Raw genomic sequence first — 14,227 nt, forward strand, 5'->3', positions numbered from 1 at the left:
GCACACTTTACACTGTTTATGTAAATCTAATCTGTAAATACTTGGCTGAGGCGTTAGTAGTACTGTTTAAAACGCCGATATCAAGGACAAGGTGTTCAACCAAAACACTTTTTTTCTAGCAGATTTGTGTCTTCTCAGTTGATATTTTGAATTGTTGGCCTGAAATCATAATTTTACTAGTTTAAGCTGTTTTATTTAAAACACAATGAAAAATGTCAAATGAGCACTACTTTTGTTAGCAGGACAGCGATAGAAAGAGAAAGAATTATGTTGGACCTCTTGAGAAAGACTCATTTTATGTAATTTTTCATGCACCACAATAGGGCTGGGAATTGCAGGGTAACTCATGATTCAATACGACACAATACAATATGATATTATACAATACGATACGATACAGTACGACACAATATGATATGATACAATATGATACAATATGGTGTGATACAATACGATATGATACGATACGATACAATATATTACGATACAATGCGATACGATACGGTATGATACAATATGGTGTGATACGATATGATACAATATGGTGTGATACGATACAATATGATACAATATGATACAATATGATACGATATGATACAATATGATACAATATGATACGATATGATACGATATGATACGATATGATACAATATGATACAATATGATACGATATGATACAATATGATACAATATGATACGATATGATACAATATGATACGATACAATACGATACGATACAGTATGATACGATACGATACAATATGATACAATATGATATGATACGATACAATATGATACGATATGATACGATACGATACAATATGATACGATACGATACAATATGATACGATATGATACAGTATGATACGATACCATACAGTATGATACGATACGATACAATATGATACGATACGATACAATATGATACAATCCAATATGATACGATTCAATATGATACAATATGATACAATATGATACAATACGACATGATATGATACGACGGGTACAATACGCTACACGATACGTGGCTCATGATAACGATACAGCGATTCTGCCATAATTGATACATTGCAAGACAATAAATATAATGATTGAAGTTAATCAGATATCATCATATTTGCTATGATATTCACCAGCCTATCCATAATTGTATTGCATGAGTCAGGACGACGATAATGCTGTACTGATATTTGTCCCACCCCTACACCGCAGTTAGAACCTCCACAGGGTAGGTTATATGTTTCTTGTTTGTGTGTTTGATGTTGATGGAACTTGGTGCAAGGGTGTTGCTTAGGCAGAGGAAGAATCCATGCAACTTTGGACTAGAAAAGGTTACGACTTACAAACTAGCAAAAATACCATGTTGTAATTCTGTGTTAATATATTAAAAGATTTGACTCATCCAACTAATATATCGAGACATAATGGTTTAGCCTCTAGATTTCCATATCAGCCTGGCCTTGGCGGAGAACTATGCTCTGTTCTAATTAGCACTTTTTTTATCCTTTATGACTATTTTATCTTAAAGTCAGTGTCACAGTGTCAACAAGCTACTTCTTACAACCAAGGCACCAGTGAAGAAGCCACAGACTGCTGCCATTAGACGGGTTGAAAGTGTCAACTACGATGTGGGAAAGGATGACAAAACCATACACAGAATATGACTTTTATATCAACATAAACGGAGAGTTAAAGTAGGACAAGTAGAAAAGGGACTTTAAGCAGAAAGTAAGAAAGACGAGAGGACGGACAGAAGCCGTAGCAGATAGCAGAACTTCAGCGTATCTCCTCCTGACTGCAACATTTTCGACTCCGCAAAGTGGAACTGTACCGCAGATCAAGCATAAAGGCGAGAAGGAAACCGTCACACCCTTACTCACACTGTCTCCCATCCATTGTCCTTACACTTGCTTCTTCTATCAGTGTCCAAACTGCCCAGAGCAGACAGAGACAAGGGGCGTGTGGGGTGTGGTAGTGGAGGGGGCTTAAGCGCTCTCGTACAAGAGAGAGGAGAGAATGATAGCCATTCTGCTTTTATTATCTCGAATGTATCAACTTAATCACAGCTCCATTCTCCCCCAGTCCTCCCCTGGGCTCAGTGGGAGACACTGAAGGAAAATTGGAAAAGTATCGCTGGGCTGGAAGGTAGAGACGAGCGGAGATGGACAGAACAGGGGGATGGAGGGGAGGGGGGGCGTACGAAGAGTAACTACCATAAAGAGAGGAGAGAGAGAGTAAGAGAGAGAGAGAGAGGGAAGAGATAAACCTGTTAATTTTTCATGGCCAGCCGGTCGTAATCACAGCGTTCGGTGCCCTCAGAGCCTGAAGAGTTGGCCGGTGTGACTGTGTGCATATGTATGTGTGTATATCTGTGTGTGTGTGAAGGAAGAGAGATGGATTGAGCTTCATTACCAAGACTTAGGGGACCCCCACCCCAACCCCTCGCACTCCCCTGCGTCCCTGCCTGACTGCCCAAAGTTATAATAGTCCCTATCATAAAGACACATTATCCTCTGATAGGAGACTGTAGCGTCTTCAGGCTATAAAAACACTCAAACTTCATTTATTTTTGCCATATATGGCCACAGATAGAACTAATGAACTAACGGGAAAGTGTCAGAGCAATCAAAAAGAGTCCCGGATAAAGTTTTTTTTAAGTCACCCATTTGAAAATTATTTGACCACTGGCGCAAAGTGAGCCGGAGATACTGTACCCCGTTGTCCCACAAAGCTGACGAGCATCAAACGCACCATTAGCTCTTCTCTGCTTTTAGCGACATGCTAGTGTGAATAAACCTAAAGCACAGAGGGCTTACAGCATTATGCGTGTGTGTGCGAGTTAAAAAATAAATACGCTCAAAAAAGTAGTGCTGTGTATATGACATAACATACCTGGCACTGTATAAACAACATTGTTCTGGAACATGAGCCCAGTCCAGTACACACACAAACACCGAGCAGGTTAATAATGACCATAATCACCCATCCCCTACACACACACACACACACACACACACACACACACACATACACACACACACACACACACACACACGCACACACACACACACACACACACACACACACACACACGCACACACACACATATACACAAACAGAGTTTGGCAGCACATGGCCATGTAAGGGGAAAACCACTGTGTGTGTTTACACTAAAACACTGCTTGTCTGAGTGGCTTTAGAGGCCAGGCGGAGCGGGCAGCCTTTTTAACAAGCCTTTAGTAGAAAACTGCAAACACACACACACACACACACACACACACACAAACGCCAAACATTTCCTACGTCACGACTTTTCTATAAGCCCTCATTTCTCCGATCAGGTTGCAATTCAACAAGTTGTCATCAGTGTATTTTCCGTCTTTAATTACAAACAATCACCTGTTTGTTAATTACACAATGTGTGTCCCAAAGTTGTGTAATTATGTGTAGTGTTTATGTCAGTGACAGTAAAAGCTGTAGCTGCTGCTGCTCCCTTTTCTCCCTCTTAGCGTTCTGTGTCTTCATCACAAGCACTTGCCTCTGCTCCTTCCGCTGGGGGGAGTGTGTGTGTGTGCGTGTGTGTGTATCTGTGAGTGTGAGTGTGTCTCTGCAGGTCAGAAAGGCAGCATTTGTTCTGTGAAGGCCTATAAACATCTGCGATCCCTTTTAAGGGATTGTTTAGATTGACGGAACGGGAAAATAAACGTTCTCAAGGAGGCCGGCGCTCTTTCACTGACACAGAGATCTCCGCTACCAGCGCAAAATGTGTGTGCGGGTTAGGTGTGTGTTTGTGCGAGTCGAGCCGAAAATGACAGGTTCTTTTTTTGGGGGCGATCAGACGGCTCTTTTTAAACGTGAACCCTCTGTGACCTCACCTCTTCTTCTGTGCCTTCCTCCCTCCTTATCCACCCTCTACCTCAGCACTCTCAAACTCTCAGCAGCTCACACGTTTCCTCCTAAAAGCACGGGTGTTGTTTTTACCCCACCCCCTACCCAGTTCATACCCGCGTTAACTCCCTCTCCTCACCAGCAGAAACTTCTCCCCGTCTCCTCTCTTTTCCCTCCTTACGCCGAGGAGTTGTTGTGTCTGGGTTTTGAGCAACATGTGGAATATATCAAATCCCTCTCTCTCTCTCTCTCGGCCTCTCACTTATTCACACATACACGCACACACAGAGATATGGTAGCGGCGCTTGAGAAGGTCCAGCGTGAGGAAGTGGGGTGTCCGTCCAGCCGTGATTTAGGTCAGAGGGAAGCAGAGATGGGAGGCTTCTCTGCTCTGTGTTTATTTGAAGCGGGAGCCATTACTGCTGTCTCTGCGCCGTATTTATACACAGACACAGAACAGACGCGCGCTGATACACCAGAAACTGCGCGCGCGCGTTTCTGTCCGTGTGTGTGTGAGAGTGAGAAAGAAAGAGGCCTCCGTATTATGTGACTCGGCGTGGAGATGTGTGCGTCTGTGTACAATGCACAGTAAAAATAAACTGCTGTGATTTGTGGTCTGGGTCTAATAGAGGAAGGGCCGGCACTTTTAGTGGGAACAGTGTGGCAGCGGTGGGCCTCAACGAGTCTACAGGGACCCGCTGGCCTCACTCCAGTCCAGTCCCAACATACTTGATTCACCTAATGAAAGACATCTAATCACAAGAACGGAGTAAAATAAGCAAGCAAGTCCATCTGCTGCGCCGAGAATGAGTTAAGGGTTTGCAGCAGAGTAAATAAAAGTGTGTGTGTGTGTGTGAGGCCGTGTAGAGCCTGTGTGGTGCAAACTAGTCCCATGGCATCTATTGCCTGTCTGCCATTACTGCAGGGTTGCCACAGCTTGTAAAAGCCTCGTTAACACAAAGACCTGCTCACATGTTAATTGGCTAATTGACTAATTAATTTTTGCATAAAGGCCTGCACAGGGAGGAAGGTTGGCTAATTGAAAGTGACTATAGGTTTAATTACGTGGAGAAAGGGGGAGCAGGGGGGAGCTGCGAAGGTGGCAGGAACAGATATGTTGTTCTTTTCCGCCGCATTTGTCTAATACGTCTCTTTTCTCTCTGATCTCTGCATCTCACCTGTCACTACGTGTGTTCGGCTCGCAGGGAAGAAAAGGCGAGTCCGCCGCCCTAAACTGCGCCTGAGTGTTTCTGTGAGAGAGATACAGAGGCAGATAGCAGCGTTTGTCTGATGCTTTTATCTCTTATTTGGCGTCACTGTCACTCAAAGATGCTTCCTATTGTCATAAACAATTTCTTGTGCGTTTTCCAGCCTCCCCAAGTTTCTGAGAGATAATGTAGGTGCAAGTAGAAAGAAAGCCAGGCAGCTCACCGCCTCCGGACGTGCGCTGCAGAGAGGCATCAGTGTGATCATGCATTCACATCAACAGTAATCTAAGTCCAATTATTGAACAATATGTAAAACTGACACACACATCGGGTTAGAGACAGAGGAATGTACGAGCGAACGAATGTCTGTTAATTCAATTCCTGCCCGCCGCTCACTAAAACAGCAGCACAAATTAAATCGGCCGGGGGAGCAGACAGCTAACAAAGGAAATTAACAATGATGCTGCCTCTGTATTAGGGCATATGGATTCGCTGCATGTTTGCTGCGTGTGCGTAGCCGCAGCCTCGCGTCTCTGTACGCAGAGAGAGGGGGGAAAAAGGCCAGTTTTAATCAAGAAATCCATTCCACTTTTCTAACCTCCTCTTCGCTCCTCTCTCCCCCCTCCCTCCGTGGCGGGCTTGTGTGGAAACAGAAGTGCTAAATTACCCTGGAGCAGTCAGACAAAAACATCTTGTTGGGTTCTAAATTGCTTTGCATGCATATTAATTGGACAGAAATCCCTGCAGTGTATTTGGGTTTGCGCGAGAATTTGTGTGTGACTTTGTGAGCGTGTGCCTCTGTACTGTATCTGTGTACGTACAGTACGTGCGCGCGCGTGTGCACATGTGTGTGTGTTGGGCAGGACTGGTGAGCTATTATAGCTGCAACGCCTTGCAGAGATTTGGAGGTTATCTGTTTTTGTTGGTTAATTGTGAAGCTGATAGTATCGAGGGTCTGGGCCAATTCAAGTGGGCTTTCAGCCAAATTACCTCAGTAATCGTCTGTATTCAAGTCCCTGGATGCTCTCACCAAGACAGAGCCTGGGAAGCCCTGAAGTTCAGTGGAGAGGGGCAGATCTGACCCCAGCTTTAGACAGCTTACACTCTAATTGAAATGATATTTTTTTTTATTGGATCGCTGACAAGATTTCAACCCAAAATTTCATTTGTGGTCAATTTATCCTGTTTGTTTTTAATTAACGCGAGCGGCTAATGAACTCGGGAGGGAATCTGATCAGAATTTTCCTCCGTGTTTCCGCCGTTATCTCTGAAGCAGTAGGCTTTTGGAATTAGAGCATGAAATTGTTTGAAAGTAGGAGAAGGAATTCACTTGGATGGAGAGCACAAACACTGGAGCCAGTACAAGCAGAGGGGACATTGGATTTGTAAATCTTTTCATTCACTATGACTAGAAATTCCATTGAAACTATAATAACTAGTTTGTGGTGGCGCGGACATGAAGGACTAATAAAACACACATACTCTTATCAGATACTTTTCGAATATGTTGATTCACTTAATTCAAAAGTGGTTGGTTGATGTGTCGCCTCCTCTCGTAGATAAATCATCCCACAGCTGTCCTTGTCCAAGTAGAAGAATAACATTCAGTAGAAAATAAATTAGAGGAATGTGCTTGATGTCTTCTGAGAAATCCTGAGAATGTGGCAGACAAAGGACTCGAATGAGTCTCATCTCGGCTGCAATAAATCATGAAAGCCTGAACATTTAGACATCTGAGATGTGATGGAAACAAGAGGATAAAGCGTAACCTTGACACGTGATCCCTTGATGTCATCCTGACCTTTGACCCCAAACTATTCATTCTTTTCATCTTTTCTCGCTGTGTCCCCAACCCATAATTACAGCTTGTTCTGTGGGCACTTTAGCTTCCTTTTGCTGAAGACTTTTATTTCTCAATTGGACATCCTTATGAGCTACCTGCACAGAGGTAACCTCGTGTGTGTGTGTGCGTGTGTGTGTGAGTAGGAGAAAGAACGTCAAAAAGCAGCAAAGCGGATTGAGAGGAATTAGGGTGTTAAGGTGCACACGTCTAGGTCGGGGTTGCACACCGTCACCGGTGTCACTTTCTGCCACAACATGGATTTTGCAATACCCTCATTACCGTGATAAACACAAACGGTTTGGTTTTCGTACACATTTGTTACAGGAAAAGTCCGTCTGATATCACAGAGTGCATCTCTTCCGCAGAGCACACGGAGACCTGACGCTCTGAGTGTGTGAGCGCGTCACCTGCCTGTGTACATGCGTCCGAAGCTGCAGCCGTCACATATAATGCCGGCGGGATGCTTGAGTCAGACGAGCAGTTACGCGAGTCGGCTGAGTGAATGTGTCCTCGTGCTGTGCTGTGACCGCACGAACGGACCGTTCAAGTACCAGAGGTGCTGCGAGGTTGCTTTACCTGCTGCGCGCACACACGGCAGGAGGTTGTGCGTTTGGCGACGGGAATTAGGATGCGTGAGTTTTACAAAAGTTACCGTCGCGGGGCTGGTCACGCTAATTAAACATACATTTGAACACTGTTAGAAACGGTAGATGACAAGTAACCCAGTTGCAGCCCACAAGTCTACTGGTTTACATGTACATGAAAACACATTAACAATAGAGCAGAAAGAGCTAGGATCATGTTCTGGAGTACATTTTCATATATACATTTAAGGTCATATCGGCCACCGCTAAGTCAAGGTTTGGGCCTGTTTAGCCGCCAGGAGGCTCGGCAGGAAGGAAATACGACTTGAATCCTTCCCATGATCCTTTTAGGCGTAGAATAAGTTGTCATCATTGTCTTCATCGTGTGCTATGCAGGACTCCAGGCCATGAATCCTCAGACGGTGACCTCATATCTCACCCTCCAACCCCTCAAACACACACCAAGAGTCACACCCCCCCACCCACGCACATACAGTAAATTCACTGCTTCCTTTTCCCCCCTCAACTCTTTTCTGTTTGCTTCCACGTCTCGGTCTGTAAACTGCTCAGTGTCTGCGAATGCGCGCGCACGTGTGTGTGTGTGTGAGATAGAAAGACACGCACCCACACATATCTTATTCCTGTCGACAAGCGAGACAAGGCGTCGCTGTGTTTTTTAGCAGCCGTTTAGTTTCTGACATTTCACTTTGCCGCTGAAGGTTGAAGGAATATTCTGCTGAGCACACAAACAAAATGCGCAAACACACACGCGCGCGGGGAACAAGCTGCGGTGTGAAGCTGTGAACATAAACACTTAACCCTGGAAAGATTCAATGATGGCGGATAAAAGAGTGATTTGTGTTCTGCTAAGGGGAAAATGAGTAATCCTATCATTCAGCGTGACATGCAACACAACACGCCGCATCAGTCACAGACACACACACACACACACGACACTAAACACTGCCTATCAGGATGATAAAAGCATGCCTCACCCACACAATAAAGCGTTTGATTTTTCTATTTTCCGTGTCATTCATTTTCTCTTTACGCCGTCGTAAACCTCTTTCCTCTCTCTCTCCCCCGCCGGCGTCGCTCCTCACACAACAGCACATATTTGTGTATTCATGTAAATATCTCAGCTAATCTCTATAAATATATTTATGAGACTTAATACCTTTTGTACAGTAATACTATGCATGCTGAGCATTGGGTTTTACACCCTCATGAAGACGAGCACCCGCACGCACACACTCTCACACACACATGTGCACACAGCTTGCTTTGGGTGCATACCAATCCCTTGGTCTTTCTTTCTTCCTGCCGGGGCATTAATTCCTGCCCATATTTCCATCTGATTATGGTCCGGTTATACCCGCAACTAATTGAACATTAAATATAAAGAAAGTTAATGAAAATGTCCTTTATCCCCTCCAAACTAGGCCTGAGAACGCATCCATTAACGCAAATTAATCTGGCCCTGGTGCGTGTTGCGGGGAGGAAGATATATGCACAGTTTGCTGCTCCCCTCTCCGACCCGAATTATGGTCCTCCTCCTCCCCGAGCAGGACAGTTAAATAACAAAAGATGCGTTGTTCTCCTCCTTCTGAGTATTCTGGTAAGCCATTCCCAGAGCTTCATATCTGGGTGAAAACAACGTGACGCTGATGCCTTGGCTCTCAGCTTGGAGGGTTTTTTTTGTCCTGCAGTTCTCCTGTTACTGCTGCTGGCCCGTGTACGGACCACCAGCACCGTCCTCTGACTGGTCTGAACAGAAAACGCTCCGTCTGCACCATATTTCACTGTGAGAGTCAGATCGTGAGGTTGTTTTAACGCACAGGTGACGGAACTGCAGAACGAATTAATAAAACATCACTTCTGAACTCCTGAAATTCACTTTAATAACCCTCGTTTAAAATCGGCATAACTGTGACTCTGCTGTGAGTTGTCTTGTTTTCTAATGGGCTTGTTAGTTTTACTCCTCCTTTGCTTCTCCTTTCACTCCAGCTTCCTCCTCACCAGAGCCAAAGACCCCCACTGTGCGCGCAGCCAACAGACAGACTGACGCACAAGGAAAAAGGAGGAAACAATGAATGGATGGATGCTTTCATTCTGATGAAAGGAATAAACGCTAAGGCATTTATTTTGTCTATTATCCCACTAAAAAGCCCTCTCCATTCCTCCCCCCCCCCCCGCTCTTGTTCCCCCAGGCCCGTCATATTAGCATCTCTCCTGGACAGCGAGGGGTTAACTAACCCGTTTAAGGGGAACCACAGAAAACAATACTCGGACCCCAAAAAGACAATGGCGGTGCCTTTCTCCTCCGTATTTGTAATTTAACATCAAAAGGCTCCTCTCCCAGCGACCTCTGAGAGCCGGCGTCTCTTTAATGAAGCGCCCCACCCCCCTTAATCACATTCAAATTGGTTAGTGTTCAGAAAATAGAAATATGTATTAGATAGCAATAAATTTTCATCATTGGCTAAGCCTGCTTCTTAATTGTCCTGTCCCAAGGCTTGGGAATTTCATTGTTCGTTAGGTGCTTAAGTCCCCCATCTCATTCAGTCTCTCTGACATTACTGCTGAGGGCTCTAATGCCCAACTAATTTGAATGGGGATTTACATGATAGAGCAGGGAGCATTAAAATGTGGAGGGAAGGGAGAAAAGGAAAAAAGGAAAAAAGGGGGGAAACGGCTTCTTTCACTTCAAAAGTCACTTTGTTCAAAGTCAAATGACAGTGTTTAAAGATGCTCTATCTCTCTCTCCTCAGGATTTTGGACAGCGGTGCCGAGTTTAATGGTTCGTTATCTTAGCCCCTCTCCGTCTTCCTCTCTCCTCTTACCTCTTTTTCTCCTCACGCCGCCAACCATACGCTTTTGTTTAGTGGCACCATACTGCGTCAGAATATACGTTGTTTTTGAGCGACTTTGAATTGCAAAACACTTCCGTCGGTCGCTATTAATTTTGCCCTCTCATTTCTCTTTCACTGCACGTCGCTCATAGCGTGCCATTAGGGCTGTAGGAGGCTTATTGAATAGGCATGGACGTCTATATTCCTTCACACATGTACTGTGAAAGCATGTGTGGTTAGAATATGAGGCCTATTGCTTTTACTTTCTGCTATGTAAACCACTCTGCCCAGTGTTTCTGGCTGGCGGCTGAGACACACAAAAAACCAGCTTGGGATTGTTTTGTGTTTGTTCTGGAGGTATTTTAGATCAGAGCGTGTGTGTGTGTGTGTGTGCGTGTGCGCATCTGGCTGTGCTTCTCCCAGTGTGTCTATTTTGGATCAGTGTGAAATAGAAGCAGTGGTGATAAAGAGAATCAGATGTTTTGTGATGTGCGCTGTTGGACTCTGCAAATGTGTGCAGATGTATAAAAGTCCATGAGGCAGTTTGCACGGGGAATTCAGCAGCGTGTGCAATCGTGCGTCTGTTTGTGTGTGCATGCAAACACTTTTCCCAGACGAGTAAAGAAAATAAACGTGTCGCACACGTGCCCACCTGTTGTTTTGTAGCCAAAGCGTCCACACTTTCTTCTTAATAGAAGCCTCCTAGTTAGCAAACATCATTATGGTGGATATTAAGTGAGAAAAGCTGAATTATGAGACGGTGTCACGGCCTGCTGTTTACCCCACTTTTAATTATTGTTTTCCTCTTTTTTAGCGCATAAACATCGACATTCCCCGCCTCCGATTCTTCGTAATTAGTGTGTTTGGTTTGACCTGCGTGTCACTGGAGATGAGAGGAGGTTGCGGAGGGTCACAGCTAATGAGAGGGAGAGGGGTCGACCTAAGACGCGGAGTCAACCTGGGGCAAGAAGGGTATCATCACACACAAATGTTGCAGACTTACTCATTACATCATTATTTCACTACAACTGTAACGTGCTGGATTGTTAGCATTTATAAATAAAGTGTCACCATGGGATCCTTTCTTCATAATTCCAGCGTCCCTCCAGCATCCTCTGCCTGTCGTGTCGATACTTCGCCCGTCCGTATGTTTTAATCTTCAGCATCTTCTTATCTGAGGATATCGAGCTAAACGTCTCGCTGTCTGGAGACCACAGATCAGAGTCGGAGAGTGAAGGGTTAACTCTGATAATCACCTGTATTGATCTGTGTGCGTTAGAGGAAAAAACTGCTGGTTCCAGAGCAGCCGACCATGAATGGATATTGATTCTATCATAAAGAGCGGCTGTCTCCTGAGTCTGAGGCTCTTTAGGTAATCACTGATGCTTGTTTTTTTCCCTGTTGGCACTCCGACAAGTTCATATCTTACACCTGTCGTCCGTATCTGTTCGTCTTTTTAAGTTATCGCGCTCACACTGACCTGCACTTTAAATCTCTGTCCTGTTTGCTGACTTTTACCCAACACTGGCACCTTGCCCCATCATCCTTTCAATTCATCCTCCTCTTGGCTGCTTTCTCACAATTCCCCGTCTATAAACCTAAAAAATGTCTTCCCGATTCTCCTCAGATAGACAGACAAGCAAACAGACAGACAGGCGACAAACTGGGAAGCACTCCCTAATCAGGCTTATGATGCCAGTGGGCTCATAGAGCCATGTGGCCCGCTTAGACCGCTGCTGTAAATGATTAGCGTGGCTCAGGCTGAGCTGTATTAGCTGGCCTGCCATCACTGATAGCTCCCAGCTCCCAACTTTTATTGCCTTGATAAAGCCCCTCGCTAGAGCCTGCATTAGCAACAATCAACCGATCTCCCTTTGCTCTCGTGTCTAGGTGGGAACGGCGGTAGATTGGGTTTCTACGCCGAGGCAGCACTGAGAATGGAGCGAGGACGCTCTCCCACGATGACCGGCTCCGATAGCTGGGACGAGGTGGAAAAAGGGGGAAAAGGAAGGTGAGGGACTCGGCTGCGATTCCGAAACACATCTGATGGTCCAAATTAAAAGAAAAAGAAGGGATCACCTCTTCTTTTCTTTCCCAGTCTGATTGATGTGTGTTTGAAAACCCAGCAGTTAAAATACTTGTTGAATTCAGCCTTAAAAATATCTGAAAACGAATCATTCTTGTGCTTCTTATTTTTTAAATATAAGTGTGGCCACAGCCCCCCTCATGGCCTTTAAGAGAGCCGTTATTTTTGAGCAGTTACACACCAAAGACACCCTCCCAATCACTTGTAAAAGCATATAAACACACACACACATGCTAGCTCACACATCTCATCCCTTGCACTGGCATGCTAAGGTGTATTTTAATTTTGTGCTGGTCAAAGAGAGGTGGGTGTGATACACTAAGCGTGCCAATGCAGAAACAAAAATCATACAAGGAACACACGCAGGCTTAAACAAATAACGCCCACACACTCACACACTCACACACACACACCTTGCCCTTGCACAAGATGCACGCACACAAAGACACAGACAAATGAGACCTTCGTGAAATAGCTGGTGGGTTTTCTGCTATGGTCATGATTTCCTTCAGGGCTGTGAAAACACTCTGCATATGGAGTCCATCTCCTCTACGGCTTAGCACTGAAACCAGCACACACACACACGCACACACACACACACACACTCGCACAGGGAATAATATTCCTTTCCTGGCACTTTGGCCTGCTACTGTAGAAGTCCGGCGTCGGAGAGAAAGGGAGTGTTTTAGGTGTCGTATCATAAGCAGGAAGTGACTCTACGCTCTCGCTTTACACGTGTGTGCGCGTGTTGTTGTGGCGCGGTCCAGAATAGACGTTTGTAAGGTATTCCGGCACGGCAGGAAAATCAATGGGATCCGTTGTGTCTTTTTTTTTTCAGCCGAGCGGCTGTCTATTGAGTTACCACAGCTCTGCTAACAGGTTATCAACTCAGGGCAGTGTGTGTGTGTGACTGCGTATATATTCATTAACATCCTTATCACAAAACAGGCACATAGAGACTCGAGCTGGCTCTGTGCGTGTGTGTGTGTGTGTGTGTGTCTCCTTTGACTGGGTCGGGGTGTGGAAGTATTGACCACTTGCCAGGGGATGGGAGCTATTGATTGTGACTTATCCAGCTGTTTATATTTGAACCCTGGGTTTAACCTCCATCGATCGACACACACCTCGCAGTCTGCAAGGTGTTCAACTCTGCTTCACGCTAATGGGGCTAAATGCTTGCGTAACAGTGTGTGCGTGTACTGTACGTGTGTGTGTGAGAGCATTGTTTGTGTGTGTGTGTGTGTAGCTCATTTAGGAAAAAGTAAAATTAGATTAGAGATTAAACTAAAGGAAGTTGGATTGCCTTCATTACTGCTATTAGATGATGTATTCTCACAGATTCACGCACGCATACTCACAGCAGCGTTTGTTTTGCTTCGCTCTCAAGGAGAACCTGAAAATTCTTTGAAGAAAAAAAAAATCATTACCAAAACCAGACCTACATTTTTCTATTGAGTCCTCTTCACTCTGTCATTGTCATGACAACTTTGCAAGGCCTCCAAGGTCTCTTGATTTAATGTGAATACTCTCCCTGCATGTTTAATAATTGGCTTAATAACATGCTTGTTATTCAGTGACCAATACTCAATCTGAGTTTACCTTGACACTCTCAAGATGTCACCCTCGTACATTACGTGCACACACGCGCACCCACAGGCGCGCTGATACAATGAAGTTGATTTTTAATTTTTGTTTTCACTCCGAAAGGGAAGGTTGAATTTGACTCGCCCCCTTTCCACCTTTTGTTAAACTGTCAAAAGATTCCT

This window comes from Semicossyphus pulcher, unplaced genomic scaffold (assembly GCF_022749685.1).
Source record: "Semicossyphus pulcher isolate SPU_LCO1_2020_fin unplaced genomic scaffold, fSemPul1.0.p SCAF_3, whole genome shotgun sequence".
NCBI lineage: Eukaryota > Metazoa > Chordata > Actinopteri > Labriformes > Labridae > Semicossyphus > Semicossyphus pulcher.